Consider the following 24886-nt stretch of genomic DNA (forward strand, 5'->3'; position numbering starts at 1 on the left):
TGTACGTAAAGATTATTCACGCAGACGATCGCCCAAGGCTGGAACTGGCTTCAGCTCCCTGGTGCCACCAGGCAGCCGTACTAACCACTGATCCACTGTGCCACCCGTACGATTTGGAACGATTTGTCATCATTTGCGGTGCAAGTAGCGAAACAGTTGTCAGTTTGTCAACTGGGTCGGATTATAATGTTGTCAGCGATCTGCAGCAATGTGAACGGAGATGTCGAATCGAGCTGCTGGTGGTGATGAGGCGCGCTTGCAGCGTGACATGTTTACACGGGGAGATCAGCTCCCTCCCCATTCTCCAGAGAGTCGGATACAAGTAGAGAGGATATTGAGAGTGGACGATAAAGAAAGGGTGCACGGACGTAATTCGCTTTTCGCAACTTTTCGGATTGATGCGGAATGCCGAGGAGCAAATCCTGTACGTGAGGGAAACGATGATTGGCATTTATGGGCAAGCTACACCAACACAAGGGGAGGCAATGAATAGGATCTTTCCGTCAAGGCCAACATTTCTCACCCATGCCGAGATCAGCCTGGTGGTGAGCTGCTCTCTCGAACCGCTGCAGTCCAAGTGCTGTCGGTAGCCCCGCGATGCTGTTTGGGCGGGGATTCCCGATTTTGACCCGGTAACACCGGAGGAACAAAGACATATTTGCAATTCAGGACAGCGAGTGTCTCGGAGGGGGGGGAGAACTTGCGAATGGTGGTGTTCCCGTGGATCTGCTGCCGTCATCCTTCGAGGCTGCGTTGGCCATGGGTTTGCAAGGTGCTGCCTGAGGAATTCTGGTGAATCTTGTAGATGCCGGGGGAATGAATGACCCTGCCGGGGGAATGAATGACCCTGCCGCCGCCGCTGTCCCCGATCACCGGGAGAAACCTCTCTGCAGTCGACCTGACGTGCGGTGGCTCCGGCCCGTGCCATCTGATTGGTCGTCAGCGCGACCTACGCGGCTACGTAACAGATGGAGAGAAAAGCACGGGGAAAGCACAGCGACTGCTGCAGAGTGATCTTCCGGTCTGGTTGGATATCTTGGAAGGAAGGTAGACGGTAAGGGAAAAAGGAACTTTGAATATCATCAAACTGATGGAAAGGATAGTCGGCAAATATGACCTCCACCGTTGGAGTATTGATGTGCTATCGCTTCTCGGCCTTTTGGCTTGGAATATGTGTAGTTTCTGTTCTTATCAGTTTAATCGCTGATATCTCCCGAAGGTGGGAGTGTTTGTATTAAATGGATTTTTGGAGCAGGGAGATGGCTTAAGGGCTTGCTCTGTCCTCTCCATGTATCAGCCTGGTATTGCAGTGTTTCCAGGAATGGTGCACCCAACGCTTACCCAAGTTCAAAAGCAGGTGAATGCAATGTGAATCTCTTGCCTTTGCTAGTTTGCCGTGTTGATGGCAGTCAGTGATTGTTGCAACTATTGTCTTTTCAGTTGCAGGAAACTATCGTCTTTTGTTACGGGTTTTCTGTCTTATGAACCTGCTCTGCAGTTACCTGATGAAGGTGCAGCACGCTGAAAGCCAGGACAGGGGTAACCCCAACGTGCTACAGGGAACATTCTGGAACCAGGGGCCTGCCAGGAAGGTAACTTGCCAATTTAAATGAATGGATTTGCCCTTGTCTGCCGTTTTGGGCTTCTGCGGTCGTTCTTGGAACGTATCCCACCGATGGTACGGCGGTGGCGGGGGGTGGGGTGACTGCTGTAATTTCAAAGAACCCCGTTGGGCTGAAACCTGGTGTTGTGGGATTTTTAACACAGTCAAATCAGGTTGTGGGATCCCATGACTCAGCCAATGTCAAATGGCTATCAGATCAGCCCCCACAGCCCCTTCCCAACCCCCCCGCCTCCCCCCCCACCCCCGAGGCAACAAATTTATCCTAATATTTTCTTGAACAAGAAAGAAATGTCTTTGGTCTGTTTCCTGAATAGAGTGAAACCCCCATCTCTGTTTGTTTCTTCGCAAACTACTGTACGGAAGCGACCTGCTTTAGTAGCTACGTCTGTACGTAAAGATTATTCACGCAGACGATCGCCCAAGGCTGGAACTGGCTTCAGCTCCCTGGTGCCACCAGGCAGCCGTACTAACCACTGATCCACTGTGCCACCCGTACGATTTGGAACGATTTGTCATCATTTGCGGTGCAAGTAGCGAAACAGTTGTCAGTTTGTCAACTGGGTCGGATTATAATGTTGTCAGCGATCTGCAGCAATGTGAACGGAGATGTCGAATCGAGCTGCTGGTGGTGATGAGGCGCGCTTGCAGCGTGACATGTTTACACGGGGAGATCAGCTCCCTCCCCATTCTCCAGAGAGTCGGATACAAGTAGAGAGGATATTGAGAGTGGACGATAAAGAAAGGGTGCACGGACGTAATTCGCTTTTCGCAACTTTTCGGATTGATGCGGAATGCCGAGGAGCAAATCCTGTACGTGAGGGAAACGATGATTGGCATTTATGGGCAAGCTACACCAACACAAGGGGAGGCAATGAATAGGATCTTTCCGTCAAGGCCAACATTTCTCACCCATGCCGAGATCAGCCTGGTGGTGAGCTGCTCTCTCGAACCGCTGCAGTCCAAGTGCTGTCGGTAGCCCCGCGATGCTGTTTGGGCGGGGATTCCCGATTTTGACCCGGTAACACCGGAGGAACAAAGACATATTTGCAATTCAGGACAGCGAGTGTCTCGGAGGGGGGGGGAGAACTTGCGAATGGTGGTGTTCCCGTGGATCTGCTGCCGTCATCCTTCGAGGCTGCGTTGGCCATGGGTTTGCAAGGTGCTGCCTGAGGAATTCTGGTGAATCTTGTAGATGCCGGGGGAATGAATGACCCTGCCGGGGGAATGAATGACCCTGCCGCCGCCGCTGTCCCCGATCACCGGGAGAAACCTCTCTGCAGTCGACCTGACGTGCGGTGGCTCCGGCCCGTGCCATCTGATTGGTCGTCAGCGCGACCTGCGCGGCTACGTAACAGATGGAGAGAAAAGCACGGGGAAAGCACAGCGACTGCTGCAGAGTGATCTTCCGGTCTGGTTGGATATCTTGGAAGGAAGGTAGACGGTAAGGGAATAAAGGAACTTTGAATATCATCAAACTGATGGAAAGGATAGTCGGCAAATATGACCTCCACCGTTGGAGTATTAATGTGCTATCGCTTCTCGGCCTTTTGGCTTGGAATATGTGTAGTTTCTGTTCTTATCAGTTTAATCGCTGATATCTCCCGAAGGTGGGAGTGTTTGTATTAAATGGATTTTTGGAGCAGGGAGATGGCTTAAGGGCTTGCTCTGTCCTCTCCATGTATCAGCCTGGTATTGCAGTGTTTCCAGGAATGGTGCACCCAACGCTTACCCAGGTTCAAAAGCAGGTGAATGCAATGTGAATCTCTTGCCTTTGCTAGTTTGCCGTGTTGATGGCAGTCAGTGATTGTTGCATCTATTGTCTTTTCAGTTGCAGGAAACTATCGTCTTTTGTTACGGGTTTTCTGTCTTATGAACCTGCTCTGCAGTTACCTGATGAAGGTGCAGCACGCAGAAAGCCAGGACAGGGGTAACCCCAACGTGCTACAGGGAACATTCTGGAACCAGGGGCCTGCCAGGAAGGTAACTTGCCAATTTAAATGAATGGATTTGCCCTTGTCTGCCGTTTTGGGCTTCTGCGGTCGTTCTTGGAACGTATCCCACCGTTGGTACGGCGGTGGCGGGGGGTGGGGTGACTGCTGTAATTTCAAAGAACCCCGTTGGCCTGAAACCTGGTGTTGTGGGATTTTTAACACAGTCAAATCAGGTTGTGGGATCCCATGACTCAGCCAATGTCAAATGGCTATCAGATCAGCCCCCACAGCCCCTTCCCAACCCCCCCGCCTCCCCCCCCACCCCCGAGGCAACAAATTTATCCTAATATTTTCTTGAACAAGAAAGAAATGTCTTTGGTCTGTTTCCTGAATAGAGTGAAACCCCCATCTCTGTTTGTTTCTTCGCAAACTACTGTACGGAAGCGACCTGCTTTAGTAGCTACGTCTGTACGTAAAGATTATTCACGCAGACGATCGCCCAAGGCTGGAACTGGCTTCAGCTCCCTGGTGCCACCAGGCAGCCGTACTAACCACTGATCCACTGTGCCACCCGTACGATTTGGAACGATTTGTCATCATTTGCGGTGCAAGTAGCGAAACAGTTGTCAGTTTGTCAACTGGGTCGGATTATAATGTTGTCAGCGATCTGCAGCAATGTGAACGGAGATGTCGAATCGAGCTGCTGGTGGTGATGAGGCGCGCTTGCAGCGTGACATGTTTACACGGGGAGATCAGCTCCCTCCCCATTCTCCAGAGAGTCGGATACAAGTAGAGAGGATATTGAGAGTGGACGATAAAGAAAGGGTGCACGGACGTAATTCGCTTTTCGCAACTTTTCGGATTGATGCGGAATGCCGAGGAGCAAATCCTGTACGTGAGGGAAACGATGATTGGCATTTATGGGCAAGCTACACCAACACAAGGGGAGGCAATGAATAGGATCTTTCCGTCAAGGCCAACATTTCTCACCCATGCCGAGATCAGCCTGGTGGTGAGCTGCTCTCTCGAACCGCTGCAGTCCAAGTGCTGTCGGTAGCCCCGCGATGCTGTTTGGGCGGGGATTCCCGATTTTGACCCGGTAACACCGGAGGAACAAAGACATATTTGCAATTCAGGACAGCGAGTGTCTCGGAGGGGGGGGGAGAACTTGCGAATGGTGGTGTTCCCGTGGATCTGCTGCCGTCATCCTTCGAGGCTGCGTTGGCCATGGGTTTGCAAGGTGCTGCCTGAGGAATTCTGGTGAATCTTGTAGATGCCGGGGGAATGAATGACCCTGCCGGGGGAATGAATGACCCTGCCGCCGCCGCTGTCCCCGATCACCGGGAGAAACCTCTCTGCAGTCGACCTGACGTGCGGTGGCTCCGGCCCGTGCCATCTGATTGGTCGTCAGCGCGACCTGCGCGGCTACGTAACAGATGGAGAGAAAAGCACGGGGAAAGCACAGCGACTGCTGCAGAGTGATCTTCCGGTCTGGTTGGATATCTTGGAAGGAAGGTAGACGGTAAGGGAATAAAGGAACTTTGAATATCATCAAACTGATGGAAAGGATAGTCGGCAAATATGACCTCCACCGTTGGAGTATTAATGTGCTATCGCTTCTCGGCCTTTTGGCTTGGAATATGTGTAGTTTCTGTTCTTATCAGTTTAATCGCTGATATCTCCCGAAGGTGGGAGTGTTTGTATTAAATGGATTTTTGGAGCAGGGAGATGGCTTAAGGGCTTGCTCTGTCCTCTCCATGTATCAGCCTGGTATTGCAGTGTTTCCAGGAATGGTGCACCCAACGCTTACCCAAGTTCAAAAGCAGGTGAATGCAATGTGAATCTCTTGCCTTTGCTAGTTTGCCGTGTTGATGGCAGTCAGTGATTGTTGCATCTATTGTCTTTTCAGTTGCAGGAAACTATCGTCTTTTGTTACGGGTTTTCTGTCTTATGAACCTGCTCTGCAGTTACCTGATGAAGGTGCAGCACGCAGAAAGCCAGGACAGGGGTAACCCCAACGTGCTACAGGGAACATTCTGGAACCAGGGGCCTGCCAGGAAGGTAACTTGCCAATTTAAATGAATGGATTTGCCCTTGTCTGCCGTTTTGGGCTTCTGCGGTCGTTCTTGGAACGTATCCCACCGATGGTACGGCGGTGGCGGGGGGTGGGGTGACTGCTGTAATTTCAAAGAACCCCGTTGGCCTGAAACCTGGTGTTGTGGGATTTTTAACACAGTCAAATCAGGTTGTGGGATCCCATGACTCAGCCAATGTCAAATGGCTATCAGATCAGCCCCCACAGCCCCTTCCCAACCCCCCCGCCTCCCCCCCCACCCCCGAGGCAACAAATTTATCCTAATATTTTCTTGAACAAGAAAGAAATGTCTTTGGTCTGTTTCCTGAATAGAGTGAAACCCCCATCTCTGTTTGTTTCTTCGCAAACTACTGTACGGAAGCGACCTGCTTTAGTAGCTACGTCTGTACGTAAAGATTATTCACGCAGACGATCGCCCAAGGCTGGAACTGGCTTCAGCTCCCTGGTGCCACCAGGCAGCCGTACTAACCACTGATCCACTGTGCCACCCGTACGATTTGGAACGATTTGTCATCATTTGCGGTGCAAGTAGCGAAACAGTTGTCAGTTTGTCAACTGGGTCGGATTATAATGTTGTCAGCGATCTGCAGCAATGTGAACGGAGATGTCGAATCGAGCTGCTGGTGGTGATGAGGCGCGCTTGCAGCGTGACATGTTTACACGGGGAGATCAGCTCCCTCCCCATTCTCCAGAGAGTCGGATACAAGTAGAGAGGATATTGAGAGTGGACGATAAAGAAAGGGTGCACGGACGTAATTCGCTTTTCGCAACTTTTCGGATTGATGCGGAATGCCGAGGAGCAAATCCTGTACGTGAGGGAAACGATGATTGGCATTTATGGGCAAGCTACACCAACACAAGGGGAGGCAATGAATAGGATCTTTCCGTCAAGGCCAACATTTCTCACCCATGCCGAGATCAGCCTGGTGGTGAGCTGCTCTCTCGAACCGCTGCAGTCCAAGTGCTGTCGGTAGCCCCGCGATGCTGTTTGGGCGGGGATTCCCGATTTTGACCCGGTAACACCGGAGGAACAAAGACATATTTGCAATTCAGGACAGCGAGTGTCTCGGAGGGGGGGGGAGAACTTGCGAATGGTGGTGTTCCCGTGGATCTGCTGCCGTCATCCTTCGAGGCTGCGTTGGCCATGGGTTTGCAAGGTGCTGCCTGAGGAATTCTGGTGAATCTTGTAGATGCCGGGGGAATGAATGACCCTGCCGGGGGAATGAATGACCCTGCCGCCGCCGCTGTCCCCGATCACCGGGAGAAACCTCTCTGCAGTCGACCTGACGTGCGGTGGCTCCGGCCCGTGCCATCTGATTGGTCGTCAGCGCGACCTGCGCGGCTACGTAACAGATGGAGAGAAAAGCACGGGGAAAGCACAGCGACTGCTGCAGAGTGATCTTCCGGTCTGGTTGGATATCTTGGAAGGAAGGTAGACGGTAAGGGAATAAAGGAACTTTGAATATCATCAAACTGATGGAAAGGATAGTCGGCAAATATGACCTCCACCGTTGGAGTATTAATGTGCTATCGCTTCTCGGCCTTTTGGCTTGGAATATGTGTAGTTTCTGTTCTTATCAGTTTAATCGCTGATATCTCCCGAAGGTGGGAGTGTTTGTATTAAATGGATTTTTGGAGCAGGGAGATGGCTTAAGGGCTTGCTCTGTCCTCTCCATGTATCAGCCTGGTATTGCAGTGTTTCCAGGAATGGTGCACCCAACGCTTACCCAGGTTCAAAAGCAGGTGAATGCAATGTGAATCTCTTGCCTTTGCTAGTTTGCCGTGTTGATGGCAGTCAGTGATTGTTGCATCTATTGTCTTTTCAGTTGCAGGAAACTATCGTCTTTTGTTACGGGTTTTCTGTCTTATGAACCTGCTCTGCAGTTACCTGATGAAGGTGCAGCACGCAGAAAGCCAGGACAGGGGTAACCCCAACGTGCTACAGGGAACATTCTGGAACCAGGGGCCTGCCAGGAAGGTAACTTGCCAATTTAAATGAATGGATTTGCCCTTGTCTGCCGTTTTGGGCTTCTGCGGTCGTTCTTGGAACGTATCCCACCGATGGTACGGCGGTGGCGGGGGGTGGGGTGACTGCTGTAATTTCAAAGAACCCCGTTGGCCTGAAACCTGGTGTTGTGGGATTTTTAACACAGTCAAATCAGGTTGTGGGATCCCATGACTCAGCCAATGTCAAATGGCTATCAGATCAGCCCCCACAGCCCCTTCCCAACCCCCCCGCCTCCCCCCCCACCCCCGAGGCAACAAATTTATCCTAATATTTTCTTGAACAAGAAAGAAATGTCTTTGGTCTGTTTCCTGAATAGAGTGAAACCCCCATCTCTGTTTGTTTCTTCGCAAACTACTGTACGGAAGCGACCTGCTTTAGTAGCTACGTCTGTACGTAAAGATTATTCACGCAGACGATCGCCCAAGGCTGGAACTGGCTTCAGCTCCCTGGTGCCACCAGGCAGCCGTACTAACCACTGATCCACTGTGCCACCCGTACGATTTGGAACGATTTGTCATCATTTGCGGTGCAAGTAGCGAAACAGTTGTCAGTTTGTCAACTGGGTCGGATTATAATGTTGTCAGCGATCTGCAGCAATGTGAACGGAGATGTCGAATCGAGCTGCTGGTGGTGATGAGGCGCGCTTGCAGCGTGACATGTTTACACGGGGAGATCAGCTCCCTCCCCATTCTCCAGAGAGTCGGATACAAGTAGAGAGGATATTGAGAGTGGACGATAAAGAAAGGGTGCACGGACGTAATTCGCTTTTCGCAACTTTTCGGATTGATGCGGAATGCCGAGGAGCAAATCCTGTACGTGAGGGAAACGATGATTGGCATTTATGGGCAAGCTACACCAACACAAGGGGAGGCAATGAATAGGATCTTTCCGTCAAGGCCAACATTTCTCACCCATGCCGAGATCAGCCTGGTGGTGAGCTGCTCTCTCGAACCGCTGCAGTCCAAGTGCTGTCGGTAGCCCCGCGATGCTGTTTGGGCGGGGATTCCCGATTTTGACCCGGTAACACCGGAGGAACAAAGACATATTTGCAATTCAGGACAGCGAGTGTCTCGGAGGGGGGGGAGAACTTGCGAATGGTGGTGTTCCCGTGGATCTGCTGCCGTCATCCTTCGAGGCTGCGTTGGCCATGGGTTTGCAAGGTGCTGCCTGAGGAATTCTGGTGAATCTTGTAGATGCCGGGGGAATGAATGACCCTGCCGGGGAATGAATGACCCTGCCGCCGCCGCTGTCCCCGATCACCGGGAGAAACCTCTCTGCAGTCGACCTGACGTGCGGTGGCTCCGGCCCGTGCCATCTGATTGGTCGTCAGCGCGACCTACGCGGCTACGTAACAGATGGAGAGAAAAGCACGGGGAAAGCACAGCGACTGCTGCAGAGTGATCTTCCGGTCTGGTTGGATATCTTGGAAGGAAGGTAGACGGTAAGGGAAAAAGGAACTTTGAATATCATCAAACTGATGGAAAGGATAGTCGGCAAATATGACCTCCACCGTTGGAGTATTGATGTGCTATCGCTTCTCGGCCTTTTGGCTTGGAATATGTGTAGTTTCTGTTCTTATCAGTTTAATCGCTGATATCTCCCGAAGGTGGGAGTGTTTGTATTAAATGGATTTTTGGAGCAGGGAGATGGCTTAAGGGCTTGCTCTGTCCTCTCCATGTATCAGCCTGGTATTGCAGTGTTTCCAGGAATGGTGCACCCAACGCTTACCCAAGTTCAAAAGCAGGTGAATGCAATGTGAATCTCTTGCCTTTGCTAGTTTGCCGTGTTGATGGCAGTCAGTGATTGTTGCATCTATTGTCTTTTCAGTTGCAGGAAACTATCGTCTTTTGTTACGGGTTTTCTGTCTTATGAACCTGCTCTGCAGTTACCTGATGAAGGTGCAGCACGCAGAAAGCCAGGACAGGGGTAACCCCAACGTGCTACAGGGAACATTCTGGAACCAGGGGCCTGCCAGGAAGGTAACTTGCCAATTTAAATGAATGGATTTGCCCTTGTCTGCCGTTTTGGGCTTCTGCGGTCGTTCTTGGAACGTATCCCACCGATGGTACGGCGGTGGCGGGGGGTGGGGTGACTGCTGTAATTTCAAAGAACCCCGTTGGGCTGAAACCTGGTGTTGTGGGATTTTTAACACAGTCAAATCAGGTTGTGGGATCCCATGACTCAGCCAATGTCAAATGGCTATCAGATCAGCCCCCACAGGCCCTTCCCAACCCCCCCGCCTCCCCCCCCCACCCCCGAGGCAACAAATTTATCCTAATATTTTCTTGAACAAGAAAGAAATGTCTTTGGTCTGTTTCCTGAATAGAGTGAAACCCCCATCTCTGTTTGTTTCTTCGCAAACTACTGTACGGAAGCGACCTGCTTTAGTAGCTACGTCTGTACGTAAAGATTATTCACGCAGACGATCGCCCAAGGCTGGAACTGGCTTCAGCTCCCTGGTGCCACCAGGCAGCCGTACTAACCACTGATCCACTGTGCCACCCGTACGATTTGGAACGATTTGTCATCATTTGCGGTGCAAGTAGCGAAACAGTTGTCAGTTTGTCAACTGGGTCGGATTATAATGTTGTCAGCGATCTGCAGCAATGTGAACGGAGATGTCGAATCGAGCTGCTGGTGGTGATGAGGCGCGCTTGCAGCGTGACATGTTTACACGGGGAGATCAGCTCCCTCCCCATTCTCCAGAGAGTCGGATACAAGTAGAGAGGATATTGAGAGTGGACGATAAAGAAAGGGTGCACGGACGTAATTCGCTTTTCGCAACTTTTCGGATTGATGCGGAATGCCGAGGAGCAAATCCTGTACGTGAGGGAAACGATGATTGGCATTTATGGGCAAGCTACACCAACACAAGGGGAGGCAATGAATAGGATCTTTCCGTCAAGGCCAACATTTCTCACCCATGCCGAGATCAGCCTGGTGGTGAGCTGCTCTCTCGAACCGCTGCAGTCCAAGTGCTGTCGGTAGCCCCGCGATGCTGTTTGGGCGGGGATTCCCGATTTTGACCCGGTAACACCGGAGGAACAAAGACATATTTGCAATTCAGGACAGCGAGTGTCTCGGGGGGGGGGGGAGAACTTGCGAATGGTGGTGTTCCCGTGGATCTGCTGCCGTCATCCTTCGAGGCTGCGTTGGCCATGGGTTTGCAAGGTGCTGCCTGAGGAATTCTGGTGAATCTTGTAGATGCCGGGGGAATGAATGACCCTGCCGGGGGAATGAATGACCCTGCCGCCGCCGCTGTCCCCGATCACCGGGAGAAACCTCTCTGCAGTCGACCTGACGTGCGGTGGCTCCGGCCCGTGCCATCTGATTGGTCGTCAGCGCGACCTGCGCGGCTACGTAACAGATGGAGAGAAAAGCACGGGGAAAGCACAGCGACTGCTGCAGAGTGATCTTCCGGTCTGGTTGGATATCTTGGAAGGAAGGTAGACGGTAAGGGAATAAAGGAACTTTGAATATCATCAAACTGATGGAAAGGATAGTCGGCAAATATGACCTCCACCGTTGGAGTATTAATGTGCTATCGCTTCTCGGCCTTTTGGCTTGGAATATGTGTAGTTTCTGTTCTTATCAGTTTAATCGCTGATATCTCCCGAAGGTGGGAGTGTTTGTATTAAATGGATTTTTGGAGCAGGGAGATGGCTTAAGGGCTTGCTCTGTCCTCTCCATGTATCAGCCTGGTATTGCAGTGTTTCCAGGAATGGTGCACCCAACGCTTACCCAGGTTCAAAAGCAGGTGAATGCAATGTGAATCTCTTGCCTTTGCTAGTTTGCCGTGTTGATGGCAGTCAGTGATTGTTGCATCTATTGTCTTTTCAGTTGCAGGAAACTATCGTCTTTTGTTACGGGTTTTCTGTCTTATGAACCTGCTCTGCAGTTACCTGATGAAGGTGCAGCACGCAGAAAGCCAGGACAGGGGTAACCCCAACGTGCTACAGGGAACATTCTGGAACCAGGGGCCTGCCAGGAAGGTAACTTGCCAATTTAAATGAATGGATTTGCCCTTGTCTGCCGTTTTGGGCTTCTGCGGTCGTTCTTGGAACGTATCCCACCGATGGTACGGCGGTGGCGGGGGGTGGGGTGACTGCTGTAATTTCAAAGAACCCCGTTGGCCTGAAACCTGGTGTTGTGGGATTTTTAACACAGTCAAATCAGGTTGTGGGATCCCATGACTCAGCCAATGTCAAATGGCTATCAGATCAGCCCCCACAGCCCCTTCCCAACCCCCCCGCCTCCCCCCCCACCCCCGAGGCAACAAATTTATCCTAATATTTTCTTGAACAAGAAAGAAATGTCTTTGGTCTGTTTCCTGAATAGAGTGAAACCCCCATCTCTGTTTGTTTCTTCGCAAACTACTGTACGGAAGCGACCTGCTTTAGTAGCTACGTCTGTACGTAAAGATTATTCACGCAGACGATCGCCCAAGGCTGGAACTGGCTTCAGCTCCCTGGTGCCACCAGGCAGCCGTACTAACCACTGATCCACTGTGCCACCCGTACGATTTGGAACGATTTGTCATCATTTGCGGTGCAAGTAGCGAAACAGTTGTCAGTTTGTCAACTGGGTCGGATTATAATGTTGTCAGCGATCTGCAGCAATGTGAACGGAGATGTCGAATCGAGCTGCTGGTGGTGATGAGGCGCGCTTGCAGCGTGACATGTTTACACGGGGAGATCAGCTCCCTCCCCATTCTCCAGAGAGTCGGATACAAGTAGAGAGGATATTGAGAGTGGACGATAAAGAAAGGGTGCACGGACGTAATTCGCTTTTCGCAACTTTTCGGATTGATGCGGAATGCCGAGGAGCAAATCCTGTACGTGAGGGAAACGATGATTGGCATTTATGGGCAAGCTACACCAACACAAGGGGAGGCAATGAATAGGATCTTTCCGTCAAGGCCAACATTTCTCACCCATGCCGAGATCAGCCTGGTGGTGAGCTGCTCTCTCGAACCGCTGCAGTCCAAGTGCTGTCGGTAGCCCCGCGATGCTGTTTGGGCGGGGATTCCCGATTTTGACCCGGTAACACCGGAGGAACAAAGACATATTTGCAATTCAGGACAGCGAGTGTCTCGGAGGGGGGGGGAGAACTTGCGAATGGTGGTGTTCCCGTGGATCTGCTGCCGTCATCCTTCGAGGCTGCGTTGGCCATGGGTTTGCAAGGTGCTGCCTGAGGAATTCTGGTGAATCTTGTAGATGCCGGGGGAATGAATGACCCTGCCGGGGGAATGAATGACCCTGCCGCCGCCGCTGTCCCCGATCACCGGGAGAAACCTCTCTGCAGTCGACCTGACGTGCGGTGGCTCCGGCCCGTGCCATCTGATTGGTCGTCAGCGCGACCTGCGCGGCTACGTAACAGATGGAGAGAAAAGCACGGGGAAAGCACAGCGACTGCTGCAGAGTGATCTTCCGGTCTGGTTGGATATCTTGGAAGGAAGGTAGACGGTAAGGGAATAAAGGAACTTTGAATATCATCAAACTGATGGAAAGGATAGTCGGCAAATATGACCTCCACCGTTGGAGTATTAATGTGCTATCGCTTCTCGGCCTTTTGGCTTGGAATATGTGTAGTTTCTGTTCTTATCAGTTTAATCGCTGATATCTCCCGAAGGTGGGAGTGTTTGTATTAAATGGATTTTTGGAGCAGGGAGATGGCTTAAGGGCTTGCTCTGTCCTCTCCATGTATCAGCCTGGTATTGCAGTGTTTCCAGGAATGGTGCACCCAACGCTTACCCAAGTTCAAAAGCAGGTGAATGCAATGTGAATCTCTTGCCTTTGCTAGTTTGCCGTGTTGATGGCAGTCAGTGATTGTTGCATCTATTGTCTTTTCAGTTGCAGGAAACTATCGTCTTTTGTTACGGGTTTTCTGTCTTATGAACCTGCTCTGCAGTTACCTGATGAAGGTGCAGCACGCAGAAAGCCAGGACAGGGGTAACCCCAACGTGCTACAGGGAACATTCTGGAACCAGGGGCCTGCCAGGAAGGTAACTTGCCAATTTAAATGAATGGATTTGCCCTTGTCTGCCGTTTTGGGCTTCTGCGGTCGTTCTTGGAACGTATCCCACCGATGGTACGGCGGTGGCGGGGGGTGGGGTGACTGCTGTAATTTCAAAGAACCCCGTTGGCCTGAAACCTGGTGTTGTGGGATTTTTAACACAGTCAAATCAGGTTGTGGGATCCCATGACTCAGCCAATGTCAAATGGCTATCAGATCAGCCCCCACAGCCCCTTCCCAACCCCCCCGCCTCCCCCCCCACCCCCGAGGCAACAAATTTATCCTAATATTTTCTTGAACAAGAAAGAAATGTCTTTGGTCTGTTTCCTGAATAGAGTGAAACCCCCATCTCTGTTTGTTTCTTCGCAAACTACTGTACGGAAGCGACCTGCTTTAGTAGCTACGTCTGTACGTAAAGATTATTCACGCAGACGATCGCCCAAGGCTGGAACTGGCTTCAGCTCCCTGGTGCCACCAGGCAGCCGTACTAACCACTGATCCACTGTGCCACCCGTACGATTTGGAACGATTTGTCATCATTTGCGGTGCAAGTAGCGAAACAGTTGTCAGTTTGTCAACTGGGTCGGATTATAATGTTGTCAGCGATCTGCAGCAATGTGAACGGAGATGTCGAATCGAGCTGCTGGTGGTGATGAGGCGCGCTTGCAGCGTGACATGTTTACACGGGGAGATCAGCTCCCTCCCCATTCTCCAGAGAGTCGGATACAAGTAGAGAGGATATTGAGAGTGGACGATAAAGAAAGGGTGCACGGACGTAATTCGCTTTTCGCAACTTTTCGGATTGATGCGGAATGCCGAGGAGCAAATCCTGTACGTGAGGGAAACGATGATTGGCATTTATGGGCAAGCTACACCAACACAAGGGGAGGCAATGAATAGGATCTTTCCGTCAAGGCCAACATTTCTCACCCATGCCGAGATCAGCCTGGTGGTGAGCTGCTCTCTCGAACCGCTGCAGTCCAAGTGCTGTCGGTAGCCCCGCGATGCTGTTTGGGCGGGGATTCCCGATTTTGACCCGGTAACACCGGAGGAACAAAGACATATTTGCAATTCAGGACAGCGAGTGTCTCGGAGGGGGGGGAGAACTTGCGAATGGTGGTGTTCCCGTGGATCTGCTGCCGTCATCCTTCGAGGCTGCGTTGGCCATGGGTTTGCAAGGTGCTGCCTGAGGAATTCTGGTGAATCTTGTAGATGCCGGGGGAATGAATGACCCTGCCGGGGGAATGAATGACCCTGCCGCCGCCGCTGTCCCCGATCACCGGAGAAACCTCTCTGCAGTCGACCTGACGTGCGGTGGCTCCGGCCCGTGCCATCTGATTGGTCGTCAGCGCGACCTGCGCGGCTACGTAACAGATGGAGAGAAAAGCACGGGGAAAGCACAGCGACTGCTGCAGAGTGATCTTCCGGTCTGGTTGGATATCTTGGAAGGAAGGTAGACGGTAAGGGAATAAAGGAACTTTGAATATCATCAAACTGATGGAAAGGATAGTCGGCAAATATGACCTCCACCGTTGGAGTATTAATGTGCTATCGCTTCTCGGCCTTTTGGCTTGGAATATGTGTAGTTTCTGTTCTTATCAGTTTAATCGCTGATATCTCCCGAAGGTGGGAGTGTTTGTATTAAATGGATTTTTGGAGCAGGGAGATGGCTTAAGGGCTTGCTCTGTCCTCTCCATGTATCAGCCTGGTATTGCAGTGTTTCCAGGAATGGTGCACCCAACGCTTACCCAGGTTCAAAAGCAGGTGAATGCAATGTGAATCTCTTGCCTTTGCTAGTTTGCCGTGTTGATGGCAGTCAGTGATTGTTGCATCTATTGTCTTTTCAGTTGCAGGAAACTATCGTCTTTTGTTACGGGTTTTCTGTCTTATGAACCTGCTCTGCAGTTACCTGATGAAGGTGCAGCACGCAGAAAGCCAGGACAGGGGTAACCCCAACGTGCTACAGGGAACATTCTGGAACCAGGGGCCTGCCAGGAAGGTAACTTGCCAATTTAAATGAATGGATTTGCCCTTGTCTGCCGTTTTGGGCTTCTGCGGTCGTTCTTGGAACGTATCCCACCGATGGTACGGCGGTGGCGGGGGGTGGGGTGACTGCTGTAATTTCAAAGAACCCCGTTGGCCTGAAACCTGGTGTTGTGGGATTTTTAACACAGTCAAATCAGGTTGTGGGATCCCATGACTCAGCCAATGTCAAATGGCTATCAGATCAGCCCCCACAGCCCCTTCCCAACCCCCCCGCCTCCCCCCCCACCCCCGAGGCAACAAATTTATCCTAATATTTTCTTGAACAAGAAAGAAATGTCTTTGGTCTGTTTCCTGAATAGAGTGAAACCCCCATCTCTGTTTGTTTCTTCGCAAACTACTGTACGGAAGCGACCTGCTTTAGTAGCTACGTCTGTACGTAAAGATTATTCACGCAGACGATCGCCCAAGGCTGGAACTGGCTTCAGCTCCCTGGTGCCACCAGGCAGCCGTACTAACCACTGATCCACTGTGCCACCCGTACGATTTGGAACGATTTGTCATCATTTGCGGTGCAAGTAGCGAAACAGTTGTCAGTTTGTCAACTGGGTCGGATTATAATGTTGTCAGCGATCTGCAGCAATGTGAACGGAGATGTCGAATCGAGCTGCTGGTGGTGATGAGGCGCGCTTGCAGCGTGACATGTTTACACGGGGAGATCAGCTCCCTCCCCATTCTCCAGAGAGTCGGATACAAGTAGAGAGGATATTGAGAGTGGACGATAAAGAAAGGGTGCACGGACGTAATTCGCTTTTCGCAACTTTTCGGATTGATGCGGAATGCCGAGGAGCAAATCCTGTACGTGAGGGAAACGATGATTGGCATTTATGGGCAAGCTACACCAACACAAGGGGAGGCAATGAATAGGATCTTTCCGTCAAGGCCAACATTTCTCACCCATGCCGAGATCAGCCTGGTGGTGAGCTGCTCTCTCGAACCGCTGCAGTCCAAGTGCTGTCGGTAGCCCCGCGATGCTGTTTGGGCGGGGATTCCCGATTTTGACCCGGTAACACCGGAGGAACAAAGACATATTTGCAATTCAGGACAGCGAGTGTCTCGGAGGGGGGGGAGAACTTGCGAATGGTGGTGTTCCCGTGGATCTGCTGCCGTCATCCTTCGAGGCTGCGTTGGCCATGGGTTTGCAAGGTGCTGCCTGAGGAATTCTGGTGAATCTTGTAGATGCCGGGGGAATGAATGACCCTGCCGGGGAATGAATGACCCTGCCGCCGCCGCTGTCCCCGATCACCGGGAGAAACCTCTCTGCAGTCGACCTGACGTGCGGTGGCTCCGGCCCGTGCCATCTGATTGGTCGTCAGCGCGACCTACGCGGCTACGTAACAGATGGAGAGAAAAGCACGGGGAAAGCACAGCGACTGCTGCAGAGTGATCTTCCGGTCTGGTTGGATATCTTGGAAGGAAGGTAGACGGTAAGGGAAAAAGGAACTTTGAATATCATCAAACTGATGGAAAGGATAGTCGGCAAATATGACCTCCACCGTTGGAGTATTGATGTGCTATCGCTTCTCGGCCTTTTGGCTTGGAATATGTGTAGTTTCTGTTCTTATCAGTTTAATCGCTGATATCTCCCGAAGGTGGGAGTGTTTGTATTAAATGGATTTTTGGAGCAGGGAGATGGCTTAAGGGCTTGCTCTGTCCTCTCCATGTATCAGCCTGGTATTGCAGTGTTTCCAGGAATGGTGCACCCAACGCTTACCCAAGTTCAAAAGCAGGTGAATGCAATGTGAATCTCTTGCCTTTGCTAGTTTGCCGTGTTGATGGCAGTCAGTGATTGTTGCATCTATTGTCTTTTCAGTTGCAGGAAACTATCGTCTTTTGTTACGGGTTTTCTGTCTTATGAACCTGCTCTGCAGTTACCTGATGAAGGTGCAGCACGCAGAAAGCCAGGACAGGGGTAACCCCAACGTGCTACAGGGAACATTCTGGAACCAGGGGCCTGCCAGGAAGGTAACTTGCCAATTTAAATGAATGGATTTGCCCTTGTCTGCCGTTTTGGGCTTCTGCGGTCGTTCTTGGAACGTATCCCACCGATGGTACGGCGGTGGCGGGGGGTGGGGTGACTGCTGTAATTTCAAAGAACCCCGTTGGGCTGAAACCTGGTGTTGTGGGATTTTTAACACAGTCAAATCAGGTTGTGGGATCCCATGACTCAGCCAATGTCAAATGGCTATCAGATCAGCCCCCACAGGCCCTTCCCAACCCCCCCGCCTCCCCCCCCACCCCCGAGGCAACAAATTTATCCTAATATTTTCTTGAACAAGAAAGAAATGTCTTTGGTCTGTTTCCTGAATAGAGTGAAACCCCCATCTCTGTTTGTTTCTTCGCAAACTACTGTACGGAAGCGACCTGCTTTAGTAGCTACGTCTGTACGTAAAGATTATTCACGCAGACGATCGCCCAAGGCTGGAACTGGCTTCAGCTCCCTGGTGCCACCAGGCAGCCGTACTAACCACTGATCACTGTGCCACCCGTACGATTTGGAACGATTTGTCATCATTTGCGGTGCAAGTAGCGAAACAGTTGTCAGTTTGTCAACTGGGTCGGATTATAATGTTGTCAGCGATCTGCAGCAATGTGAACGGAGATGTCGAATCGAGCTGCTGGTGGTGATGAGGCGCGCTTGCAGCGTGACATGTTTACACGGGGAGATCAGCTCCCTCCCCATTCTCCAGAGAGTCGGATACAAGTAGAGAGGATATTGAGAGTGGACGATAAAGAAAGGGTGCACGGACGTAATTCGCTTTTCGCAACTTTTCGGATTGATGCGGAATGCCGAGGAGCAAATCCTGTACGTGAGGGAAACGATGATTGGCATTTATGGGCAAGCTACACCAACACAAGGGGAGGCAATGAATAGGATCTTTCCGTCAAGGCCAACATTTCTCACCCATGCCGAGATCAGCCTGGTGGTGAGCTGCTCTCTCGAACCGCTGCAGTCCAAGTGCTGTCGGTAGCCCCGCGATGCTGTTTGGGCGGGGATTCCCGATTTTGACCCGGTAACACCGGAGGAACAAAGACATATTTGCAATTCAGGACAGCGAGTGTCTCGGAGGGGGGGGGGAGAACTTGCGAATGGTGGTGTTCCCGTGGATCTGCTGCCGTCATCCTTCGAGGCTGCGTTGGCCATGGGTTTGCAAGGTGCTGCCTGAGGAATTCTGGTGAATCTTGTAGATGCCGGGGGAATGAATGACCCTGCCGGGGAATGAATGACCCTGCCGCCGCCGCTGTCCCCGATCACCGGGAGAAACCTCTCTGCAGTCGACCTGACGTGCGGTGGCTCCGGCCCGTGCCATCTGATTGGTCGTCAGCGCGACCTGCGCGGCTACGTAACAGATGGAGAGAAAAGCACGGGGAAAGCACAGCGACTGCTGCAGAGTGATCTTCCGGTCTGGTTGGATATCTTGGAAGGAAGGTAGACGGTAAGGGAATAAAGGAACTTTGAATATCATCAAACTGATGGAAAGGATAGTCGGCAAATATGACCTCCACCGTTGGAGTATTAATGTGCTATCGCTTCTCGGCCTTTTGGCTTGGAATATGTGTAGTTTCTGTTCTTATCAGTTTAATCGCTGATATCTCCCGAAGGTGGGAGTGTTTGTATTAAATGGATTTTTGGAGCAGGGAGATGGCTTAAGGGCTTGCTCTGTCCTCTCCATGTATCAGCCTGGTATTGCAGTGTTTCCAGGAATGGTGCACCCAACGCTTACCCAGGTTCAAAAGCAGGTGAATGCAATGTGAATCTCTTGCCTTTGCTAGTTTGCCGTGTTGATGGCAGTCAGTGATTGTTGCATCTATTGTCTTTTCAGTTGCAGGAAACTATCGTCTTTTGTTACGGGTTTTCTGTCTTATGAACCTGCTCTGCAGTTACCTGATGAAGGTGCAGCACGCAGAAAGCCAGGACAGGGGGTAACCCCAACGTGCTACAGGGAACATTCTGGAACCAGGGGCCTGCCAGGAAGGTAACTTGCCAATTTAAATGAATGGATTTGCCCTTGTCTGCCGTTTTGGGCTTCTGCGGTCGTTCTTGGAACGTATCCCACCGATGGTACGGCGGTGGCGGGGGGTGGGGTGACTGCTGTAATTTCAAAGAACCCCGTTGGCCTGAAACCTGGTGTTGTGGGATTTTTAACACAGTCAAATCAGGTTGTGGGATCCCATGACTCAGCCAATGTCAAATGGCTATCAGATCAGCCCCCACAGCCCCTTCCCAACCCCCCCGCCTCCCCCCCCACCCCCGAGGCAACAAATTTATCCTAATATTTTCTTGAACAAGAAAGAAATGTCTTTGGTCTGTTTCCTGAATAGAGTGAAACCCCCATCTCTGTTTGTTTCTTCGCAAACTACTGTACGGAAGCGACCTGCTTTAGTAGCTACGTCTGTACGTAAAGATTATTCACGCAGACGATCGCCCAAGGCTGGAACTGGCTTCAGCTCCCTGGTGCCACCAGGCAGCCGTACTAACCACTGATCCACTGTGCCACCCGTACGATTTGGAACGATTTGTCATCATTTGCGGTGCAAGTAGCGAAACAGTTGTCAGTTTGTCAACTGGGTCGGATTATAATGTTGTCAGCGATCTGCAGCAATGTGAACGGAGATGTCGAATCGAGCTGCTGGTGGTGATGAGGCGCGCTTGCAGCGTGACATGTTTACACGGGGAGATCAGCTCCCTCCCCATTCTCCAGAGAGTCGGATACAAGTAGAGAGGATATTGAGAGTGGACGATAAAGAAAGGGTGCACGGACGTAATTCGCTTTTCGCAACTTTTCGGATTGATGCGGAATGCCGAGGAGCAAATCCTGTACGTGAGGGAAACGATGATTGGCATTTATGGGCAAGCTACACCAACACAAGGGGAGGCAATGAATAGGATCTTTCCGTCAAGGCCAACATTTCTCACCCATGCCGAGATCAGCCTGGTGGTGAGCTGCTCTCTCGAACCGCTGCAGTCCAAGTGCTGTCGGTAGCCCCGCGATGCTGTTTGGGCGGGGATTCCCGATTTTGACCCGGTAACACCGGAGGAACAAAGACATATTTGCAATTCAGGACAGCGAGTGTCTCGGAGGGGGGGGGAGAACTTGCGAATGGTGGTGTTCCCGTGGATCTGCTGCCGTCATCCTTCGAGGCTGCGTTGGCCATGGGTTTGCAAGGTGCTGCCTGAGGAATTCTGGTGAATCTTGTAGATGCCGGGGGAATGAATGACCCTGCCGGGGAATGAATGACCCTGCCGCCGCCGCTGTCCCCGATCACCGGGAGAAACCTCTCTGCAGTCGACCTGACGTGCGGTGGCTCCGGCCCGTGCCATCTGATTGGTCGTCAGCGCGACCTGCGCGGCTACGTAACAGATGGAGAGAAAAGCACGGGGAAAGCACAGCGACTGCTGCAGAGTGATCTTCCGGTCTGGTTGGATATCTTGGAAGGAAGGTAGACGGTAAGGGAATAAAGGAACTTTGAATATCATCAAACTGATGGAAAGGATAGTCGGCAAATATGACCTCCACCGTTGGAGTATTAATGTGCTATCGCTTCTCGGCCTTTTGGCTTGGAATATGTGTAGTTTCTGTTCTTATCAGTTTAATCGCTGATATCTCCCGAAGGTGGGAGTGTTTGTATTAAATGGATTTTTGGAGCAGGGAGATGGCTTAAGGGCTTGCTCTGTCCTCTCCATGTATCAGCCTGGTATTGCAGTGTTTCCAGGAATGGTGCACCCAACGCTTACCCAAGTTCAAAAGCAGGTGAATGCAATGTGAATCTCTTGCCTTTGCTAGTTTGCCGTGTTGATGGCAGTCAGTGATTGTTGCATCTATTGTCTTTTCAGTTGCAGGAAACTATCGTCTTTTGTTACGGGTTTTCTGTCTTATGAACCTGCTCTGCAGTTACCTGATGAAGGTGCAGCACGCAGAAAGCCAGGACAGGGGTAACCCCAACGTGCTACAGGGAACATTCTGGAACCAGGGGCCTGCCAGGAAGGTAACTTGCCAATTTAAATGAATGGATTTGCCCTTGTCTGCCGTTTTGGGCTTCTGCGGTCGTTCTTGGAACGTATCCCACCGATGGTACGGCGGTGGCGGGGGGTGGGGTGACTGCTGTAATTTCAAAGAACCCCGTTGGCCTGAAACCTGGTGTTGTGGGATTTTTAACACAGTCAAATCAGGTTGTGGGATCCCATGACTCAGCCAATGTCAAATGGCTATCAGATCAGCCCCCACAGCCCCTTCCCAACCCCCCCGCCTCCCCCCCCACCCCCGAGGCAACAAATTTATCCTAATATTTTCTTGAACAAGAAAGAAATGTCTTTGGTCTGTTTCCTGAATAGAGTGAAACCCCCATCTCTGTTTGTTTCTTCGCAAACTACTGTACGGAAGCGACCTGCTTTAGTAGCTACGTCTGTACGTAAAGATTATTCACGCAGACGATCGCCCAAGGCTGGAACTGGCTTCAGCTCCCTGGTGCCACCAGGCAGCCGTACTAACCACTGATCCACTGTGCCACCCGTACGATTTGGAACGATTTGTCATCATTTGCGGTGCAAGTAGCGAAACAGTTGTCAGTTTGTCAACTGGGTCGGATTATAATGTTGTCAGCGATCTGCAGCAATGTGAACGGAGATGTCGAATCGAGCTGCTGGTGGTGATGAGGCGCGCTTGCAGCGTGACATGTTTACACGGGGAGATCAGCTCCCTCCCCATTCTCCAGAGAGTCGGATACAAGTAGAGAGGATATTGAGAGTGGACGATAAGAAAGGGTGCACGGACGTAATTCGCTTTTCGCAACTTTTCGGATTGATGCGGAATGCCGAGGAGCAAATCCTGTACGTGAGGGAAACGATGATTGGCATTTATGGGCAAGCTACACCAACACAAGGGGAGGCAATGAATAGGATCTTTCCGTCAAGGCCAACATTTCTCACCCATGCCGAGATCAGCCTGGTGGTGAGCTGCTCTCTCGAACCGCTGCAGTCCAAGTGCTGTCGGTAGCCCCGCGATGCTGTTTGGGCGGGGATTCCCGATTTTGACCCGGTAACACCGGAGGAACAAAGACATATTTGCAATTCAGGACAGCGAGTGTCTCGGAGGGGGGGAGAACTTGCGAATGGTGGTGTTCCCGTGGATCTGCTGCCGTCATCCTTCGAGGCTGCGTTGGCCATGGGTTTGCAAGGTGCTGCCTGAGGAATTCTGGTGAATCTTGTAGATGCCGGGGGAATGAATGACCCTGCCGGGGAATGAATGACCCTGCCGCCGCCGCTGTCCCCGATCACCGGGAGAAACCTCTCTGCAGTCGACCTGACGTGCGGTGGCTCCGGCCCGTGCCATCTGATTGGTCGTCAGCGCGACCTGCGCGGCTACGTAACAGATGGAGAGAAAAGCACGGGGAAAGCACAGCGACTGCTGCAGAGTGATCTTCCGGTCTGGTTGGATATCTTGGAAGGAAGGTAGACGGTAAGGGAATAAAGGAACTTTGAATATCATCAAACTGATGGAAAGGATAGTCGGCAAATATGACCTCCACCGTTGGAGTATTAATGTGCTATCGCTTCTCGGCCTTTTGGCTTGGAATATGTGTAGTTTCTGTTCTTATCAGTTTAATCGCTGATATCTCCCGAAGGTGGGAGTGTTTGTATTAAATGGATTTTTGGAGCAGGGAGATGGCTTAAGGGCTTGCTCTGTCCTCTCCATGTATCAGCCTGGTATTGCAGTGTTTCCAGGAATGGTGCACCCAACGCTTACCCAGGTTCAAAAGCAGGTGAATGCAATGTGAATCTCTTGCCTTTGCTAGTTTGCCGTGTTGATGGCAGTCAGTGATTGTTGCATCTATTGTCTTTTCAGTTGCAGGAAACTATCGTCTTTTGTTACGGGTTTTCTGTCTTATGAACCTGCTCTGCAGTTACCTGATGAAGGTGCAGCACGCAGAAAGCCAGGACAGGGGTAACCCCAACGTGCTACAGGGAACATTCTGGAACCAGGGGCCTGCCAGGAAGGTAACTTGCCAATTTAAATGAATGGATTTGCCCTTGTCTGCCGTTTTGGGCTTCTGCGGTCGTTCTTGGAACGTATCCCACCGATGGTACGGCGGTGGCGGGGGGGGGGTGACTGCTGTAATTTCAAAGAACCCCGTTGGCCTGAAACCTGGTGTTGTGGGATTTTTAACACAGTCAAATCAGGTTGTGGGATCCCATGACTCAGCCAATGTCAAATGGCTATCAGATCAGCCCCCACAGCCCCTTCCCAACCCCCCCGCCTCCCCCCCCACCCCCGAGGCAACAAATTTATCCTAATATTTTCTTGAACAAGAAAGAAATGTCTTTGGTCTGTTTCCTGAATAGAGTGAAACCCCATCTCTGTTTGTTTCTTCGCAAACTACTGTACGGAAGCGACCTGCTTTAGTAGCTACGTCTGTACGTAAAGATTATTCACGCAGACGATCGCCCAAGGCTGGAACTGGCTTCAGCTCCCTGGTGCCACCAGGCAGCCGTACTAACCACTGATCCACTGTGCCACCCGTACGATTTGGAACGATTTGTCATCATTTGCGGTGCAAGTAGCGAAACAGTTGTCAGTTTGTCAACTGGGTCGGATTATAATGTTGTCAGCGATCTGCAGCAATGTGAACGGAGATGTCGAATCGAGCTGCTGGTGGTGATGAGGCGCGCTTGCAGCGTGACATGTTTACACGGGGAGATCAGCTCCCTCCCCATTCTCCAGAGAGTCGGATACAAGTAGAGAGGATATTGAGAGTGGACGATAAAGAAAGGGTGCACGGACGTAATTCGCTTTTCGCAACTTTTCGGATTGATGCGGAATGCCGAGGAGCAAATCCTGTACGTGAGGGAAACGATGATTGGCATTTATGGGCAAGCTACACCAACACAAGGGGAGGCAATGAATAGGATCTTTCCGTCAAGGCCAACATTTCTCACCCATGCCGAGATCAGCCTGGTGGTGAGCTGCTCTCTCGAACCGCTGCAGTCCAAGTGCTGTCGGTAGCCCCGCGATGCTGTTTGGGCGGGGATTCCCGATTTTGACCCGGTAACACCGGAGGAACAAAGACATATTTGCAATTCAGGACAGCGAGTGTCTCGGGGGGGGGGGGAGAACTTGCGAATGGTGGTGTTCCCGTGGATCTGCTGCCGTCATCCTTCGAGGCTGCGTTGG

General features: G+C 51.5%; 12 non-coding genes across 12 annotated transcripts; all 12 read left to right on the forward strand.

Annotated features, from left to right (window-relative positions):
• The first annotated feature begins 1143 nt into the window (after positions 1 to 1143).
• LOC132831766 (U2 spliceosomal RNA) lies at positions 1144 to 1335 on the forward strand. Its single transcript, XR_009646718.1, has one exon. It is a non-coding gene; the product is annotated as a U2 spliceosomal RNA (small nuclear RNA).
• A 1820-nt stretch (positions 1336 to 3155) lies between these two features.
• Positions 3156 to 3347, forward strand: LOC132831767 (U2 spliceosomal RNA). The gene has a single exon (XR_009646719.1). It is a non-coding gene; the product is annotated as a U2 spliceosomal RNA (small nuclear RNA).
• Positions 3348 to 5167: 1820 nt separating this feature from the next.
• Positions 5168 to 5359, forward strand: LOC132831768 (U2 spliceosomal RNA). Its single transcript, XR_009646720.1, has one exon. It is a non-coding gene; the product is annotated as a U2 spliceosomal RNA (small nuclear RNA).
• Positions 5360 to 7179: 1820 nt separating this feature from the next.
• LOC132831769 (U2 spliceosomal RNA) lies at positions 7180 to 7371 on the forward strand. Its single transcript, XR_009646721.1, has one exon. It is a non-coding gene; the product is annotated as a U2 spliceosomal RNA (small nuclear RNA).
• A 1817-nt stretch (positions 7372 to 9188) lies between these two features.
• LOC132831770 (U2 spliceosomal RNA) lies at positions 9189 to 9380 on the forward strand. Its single transcript, XR_009646722.1, has one exon. It is a non-coding gene; the product is annotated as a U2 spliceosomal RNA (small nuclear RNA).
• Positions 9381 to 11201: 1821 nt separating this feature from the next.
• Positions 11202 to 11393, forward strand: LOC132831771 (U2 spliceosomal RNA). Its single transcript, XR_009646723.1, has one exon. It is a non-coding gene; the product is annotated as a U2 spliceosomal RNA (small nuclear RNA).
• Positions 11394 to 13213: 1820 nt separating this feature from the next.
• Positions 13214 to 13405, forward strand: LOC132831772 (U2 spliceosomal RNA). The gene has a single exon (XR_009646724.1). It is a non-coding gene; the product is annotated as a U2 spliceosomal RNA (small nuclear RNA).
• A 1818-nt stretch (positions 13406 to 15223) lies between these two features.
• LOC132831773 (U2 spliceosomal RNA) lies at positions 15224 to 15415 on the forward strand. The gene has a single exon (XR_009646725.1). It is a non-coding gene; the product is annotated as a U2 spliceosomal RNA (small nuclear RNA).
• A 1817-nt stretch (positions 15416 to 17232) lies between these two features.
• LOC132831774 (U2 spliceosomal RNA) lies at positions 17233 to 17424 on the forward strand. The gene has a single exon (XR_009646726.1). It is a non-coding gene; the product is annotated as a U2 spliceosomal RNA (small nuclear RNA).
• A 1819-nt stretch (positions 17425 to 19243) lies between these two features.
• Positions 19244 to 19435, forward strand: LOC132831776 (U2 spliceosomal RNA). The gene has a single exon (XR_009646728.1). It is a non-coding gene; the product is annotated as a U2 spliceosomal RNA (small nuclear RNA).
• A 1820-nt stretch (positions 19436 to 21255) lies between these two features.
• On the forward strand, positions 21256 to 21447 carry LOC132831777 (U2 spliceosomal RNA). The gene has a single exon (XR_009646729.1). It is a non-coding gene; the product is annotated as a U2 spliceosomal RNA (small nuclear RNA).
• A 1816-nt stretch (positions 21448 to 23263) lies between these two features.
• Positions 23264 to 23455, forward strand: LOC132831778 (U2 spliceosomal RNA). The gene has a single exon (XR_009646730.1). It is a non-coding gene; the product is annotated as a U2 spliceosomal RNA (small nuclear RNA).
• The last annotated feature ends 1431 nt before the right edge of the window (positions 23456 to 24886 follow it).

The sequence above is a fragment of the Hemiscyllium ocellatum genome, chromosome 33, assembly GCF_020745735.1.
Source record: "Hemiscyllium ocellatum isolate sHemOce1 chromosome 33, sHemOce1.pat.X.cur, whole genome shotgun sequence".
Taxonomy (NCBI): Eukaryota; Metazoa; Chordata; class Chondrichthyes; order Orectolobiformes; family Hemiscylliidae; genus Hemiscyllium; species Hemiscyllium ocellatum.